Genomic DNA, 5641 nt, shown 5'->3' with positions numbered 1-5641 from the left:
CTCATTTAAATACCCTATCAACTATATAGCAATGCTCTGTCAATCCCCTGAAAAACCCAGCAACTAGTAACACTAACAGCCACCCATAATGCTGTAGCAACTACCTATCATTCACTCACTGACTCTCTATTATACGCATAACAGTTCTGTGTTAACTACCCTGAACAGCCTAGCAATTTTATAAACCACCTAAAATACCCTAGCAAAGGTCAACTTCGCAATCACCAAGAAAATATAACAATATCCTAGCAACCAATTTAAATACCGTAGCCTAGCAACAGCCCAGCAATCACATAGAATGTCACAGCAACAGCCTAACAACCACCCTTAATATGCTAGCAACTTCATAGTCATCCACCATAATATCTCAACAACAGCCTAGCAATAACCAATAAAACCCTATCAACAGTCTAGCAATTACCCAGAAAACAAGAGCAATAGCATAGCAACCAACCAGAATTCCACAACAACAACTTAGCAACCACACATAACCCCAGAGCAACAGCCTAGCAACCGCCATAATTCCCTAGCAACCACAAAGAATGCCAGAACAACAACCTAGCAACCACCCATATAGCTTAGCAACAGTCTAGCAATCACAGAGAAAACCAAAGCTATACCATAGCTAACATTTAAAAAACCTTAGTAACAGCGTAGCAACCACACATAATGCAATAGAAATAGCCTAGCAACCCCCCATAATACCCTAGCAATAAATTAAAACAGACCCAGAATGCAACAAAAACAGCCTAGCAACCACCCATAAATCCCTAGCTACGATTTAAAACAGACACAGAATACAATAGAAACAACCTAGCAACCACCCACAATACCCTAGCAACGACTTAGAATGCAATAGAAATAGCCTAGCAACCACCCACAATACCCTAGCAATGATTTAAAACAGACACAGAATGCAACAGAAACATCATAGCAACCACCCATTATACCCTAGCAACGACTTAAACAGACACATAATGCAACAGAAATAGCCTAGCAACCACCCATAATACCCTAGCAATGAATTAAAACAGACCCAGAATGCAATAGAAACAGCCTAGCAACCACACAGAATGCAAGAGAAACAGCCTAGAAACCCCCCATAATACCCTAGCAATGACTTTTAACAGACACAGAATGCAATAGAAACAGCCTAGCAGCCACCAATAATACCCTAGCAACGACTTAAACAGACACAGAATGCAAAAGAAAAAGACTAGCAACCACCCATATACCCTAGCAACAGTCTAGCAATCACATAGAAAACCAGAGCTATACCCTAGTAACCACTTAAAAAGCCCTAGCAATAGCATAGCAAGCAACCAGAATGCAACAAAAACAACCTAGCAACCACGCATAAAACCCTAGCAACAGCCTAGCAACCACACAGAATGCAAGAGAAACAACCTAGAAACCACCCATAATACCCTAGCAATGACTTAAAACAGACACAGAATGCAACAGAAACAGCCTAGCAACCAAACAGAATGCAACAGAAACAGCCTAGCATCCACCCATATACCCTAGCAACAGTCTAGCAATCACATAGAAAACCAAAGATATACCCTAGCAACCACTTTAAAAGCCCTAGCAATAGCATAGCAAGCAACCAGAATGCAACAAAAACAACCTAGCAACCACGCATAAAACCCTAGTAACAGCCTAGCAACCACACAGAATGCAAGATAAACAGCCTAGCAGCCACCAATAATACCCTAGCAACGATTTAAACAGACACAGAATGCAAGAGAAACAGACTAGCAACCACCCATATACCCTAGCAACAGTCTAGCAATTGCATACAAAACCAAAGCTATACCCTAGCAACCACTTAAAAAGCCCTAGCAATACCATAGCAAGTAACCAGAATGCAACAAAAACAACCTAGCAACAACGCATACAACCCTAGTAACAGCCTAGCAACCACACAGAATGCAAGAGAGACCGCCTCGCAAGCACTCATAATACCCTAGCAATGACTTTAAACAGACACAGAATGCAACAGAATCAGCCTAGCAACCAAACAGAATGCAACAGAAACAGCCTAGCATCCAAACAGAATGCAACAGAAACAGCCTAGCAACCACTTATAGAACCCTAGCAACCACACAGAATGCAAGAGAAACAGCCTAGCAACCACCCATAATACCCTAGCAATTACTTAAAACAGACACATAATGCAACAGAAACAGCCTAGCAACCATTTATAGAACCCTAGCAACCACACAGAATGCAAGAGAAACAGCCTGGCAACCACCCATAATACCCTAGCAATTACTTAAAACAGACACATAATGCAACATAAACAGCCAAACATCCAAACAGAATGCAACAGAAACAGCCTAGCAACCACTTATAGAACCCTAGCAACCACACAGAATGCAAGAGAAACAGCCTAGCAACCACCCATAATACCCTAGCAATTACTTAAAACAGACACATAATGCAACATAAACAGCCTAACAACCAAACAGAATGCAACAGAAACAGCCTAGCAACCACTTATAGAACCCTAGCAACCACACAGAATGCAAGAGAAACAGCCTAGCAACCACCCATAATACCCTAGCAATTACTTAAAACAGACACATAATGCAACAGAAACAGCCTAGCAACCATTTATAGAACCCTAGCAACCACACAGAATGCAAGAGAAACAGCCTGGCAACCACCCATAATACCCTAGCAATTACTTAAAACAGACACATAATGCAACATAAACAGCCAAACATCCAAACAGAATGCAACAGAAACAGCCTAGCAACCACTTATAGAACCCTAGCAACCACACAGAATGCAAGAGAAACAGCCTAGCAACCACCCATAATACCCTAGCAATTACTTAAAACAGACACATAATGCAACATAAACAGCCTAACAACCAAACAGAATGCAACAGAAACAGCCTAGCAACCACTTATAGAACCCTAGCAACCACACAGAATGCAAGAGAAACAGCCTAGCAACCACCCATAATACCCTATCAATTAGGGCTGTCACTTTTTATTCGATATTCGAATATGCATTCGAACATGACGTGAAATATCCGTATTCGAACTATAAATAAACCATCCGTTTTTTTAAATGCCATGTGTAGCGCATTTTTTACAGTAACACCTCGTAATAGGAAGGAGGCTGAGAGTGAGACCGACGACTGCAACTGTGCGCAAGAGAGGGAATCAAATGGGACTAAAATGAACCTCATGTGCATGTCAAGATAGAATTATAGTTTGTATATAAAATGACATATTGTTTATAGTGTTAAATATTATAGCAGAATACCTTGTGTTAATACGTTCGCATTATGAAATTAGCATGTATGAAGATAATTTCATCATTTTTACAACGCAATGTAAACTTTATATTAAACAACAACAGCATTTGTCTTGTAAACGGATTTTAAATGATCATGTGCTGACTGTCGCGCGTCACATAGACGACAGAGTCAAGTGAGATCTGATTAACTCATCTATAAGTTTAATTTCATCTCAAGTATCAAAGGGTTTGTGCTCTCTATAATTGAAAACGGGCAAGCAAACAGCACGCGCAGGGTTAATGTACTTGTGAATGATGGCTCACAAACGCGCGGGATAGGCTTTGTATAAGTGTGCTTGTTGTCAATGACAGTTCTGGTCACAAACACGCTCAAGCGTGGGATATGTGTGCTTGTCAATGATGGGCATTAAATCCGCGAAATTCCGCGGAGTTTTCTGCCGAAATCTGTGGGCGCGAATTCCGTTTGCGTCTGCATATACTCCTGCTCCTATTTAAGTTGTCACGTTATTGTTTGTAACTGTTCTGAATCATTTTTTTTTTATATATATAAGTTTGTTATTCATAAGTTGATAACCTGCTGTTTCAAACATTAAGTAAAAAGTAATCCAGACAACCCTGTGTATGACTGTCACTGTTAATAATTTTGTGATTGAATCTCCATTACGGTGGGTTTTTGATGCGCGTGGGGGGCGGCGCCTAGATATTCGAATATATTAGATTTTTCTCAAAAGTGACAGCCCTACTATCAATTACTTAAAACAGACACATAATGCAACATAAACAGCCTAACAACCAAACAGAATGCAACAGAAACAGCCTAGCAACCACTTATAGAACCCTAGCAACCACACAGAATGCAAGAGAAACAGCCTAGCAACCAACCATAATACCCTAGCAATGCCTTATAACAGACACATAATGCAACAGAAATATCAGCAGATTTAGTGAGAAACTTTTATTTTGAAATCATTCCTCTCGTGCATTTACCGTAATGTCTCATTTATGTGCACACAGAAAAAAAACGGGGGGATAGTTTGACCGTCTTTTTCGGAGTGGCGGCTGGCTTGACTGCAGTGATTTCTAGTAACGTTATATTGCACCTTTACAATGTTATTAACTTATCCAAGTCCTCCAATATGGCAGGTCGATGAAAGAGTTTAATTTATTTGGGTCTGTTGGAAAACAATATGTTTTTTGTCAAACTGAACCCAGTATACTATTTTACTGCTGTAACGTTCAATTGTAGTTGTAAATGGTTCTTTGTGCAACAAACATTCTGTTCTCTAATTTTGATCACCGTAAGGTTTTTGTTGTGTGTGTTTCCACTCGGAACAGGACATGCAAGGGCCGATGAAAGAAGTTCAGTTTTACAGTTCTAATACAACATACACAAATTTGTAACATGAACATAATGAATAGAGGATGGCTTTGCATGGTTAAACGATAAACATCTATTATAAGTTAGGGGGTAGTCACTTTTGTTGCCCCCTATTTTGCCAATAAAGGTAACATTTCACAAGGTTTTATTAAGATGTAAAATAAATCTTTCGTGTCCCCAGAGTATATATGTGAAATTTTAGCTCAAAATAGCAAATAGATAATTTATTATAGCATGTTAAAATTGCCACTTTGTAGGTGTGAGCAAAAATTTGCCGTTTTGGGTGTGTCCTTTAAAATGCAAATGAGCTGATCTCTGCACTAAATGGCAGTGCCATAGTTGGATAGTGCATATTAAGGGGCGGTATTATCCTCTTCAGATAATCACAGGGAGCCAAATTTCAATGACCCAAGGCTTGCAGAGAACAATTTACCAAAACTAAGTTACTGGGTTGTTCTTTTTCACATTTTCTGGTTGATAAAAGCACTGGAGACCCAAGTATAGCACTTAAACATGGAAAAGTCTGAAAAATATGTTCATGTTATGTTCCCTTTAAAGGGATAGTTCACTTTAAAATGAAAATTCTGTCATCATTTACTCATCCTCATGTTGTTTTAAACCTGTATGAATTTCTTTTTTTCTGATGAACACAAAAAAGGTATTTTGAGAAATTATGGTAAACAAACAGCAGATAGTGACAATTGACTTCCATAGTAGGAATAAAAAATATGATGGAATTTAATGGGTACCATCAACTGTTTGCTTACCATCATTTATCAAAATATTTGCTTTTTCATTTATCACAATACTTAAAAAAAAAAAAAACTACTATGGAAGTTAATGGTCACTATCTGCTGTGTGTTTACCATTATTTCTCAAAATAACTTCTTTAGTGTTCATCAGAAAAAAGAAATTCATACAGGTTAAGAACAACATGAGGATGAGTAAATGATGACAAAATATCCATTTTAAAGTGAACTATCCCTT

The sequence above is a fragment of the Paramisgurnus dabryanus genome, chromosome 2 (assembly GCF_030506205.2).
Source record: "Paramisgurnus dabryanus chromosome 2, PD_genome_1.1, whole genome shotgun sequence".
Taxonomy (NCBI): domain Eukaryota; kingdom Metazoa; phylum Chordata; class Actinopteri; order Cypriniformes; family Cobitidae; genus Paramisgurnus; species Paramisgurnus dabryanus.
The sequence above is the reverse complement of the archived record's forward strand: the minus strand, read 5'-3'. Positions refer to the sequence as shown.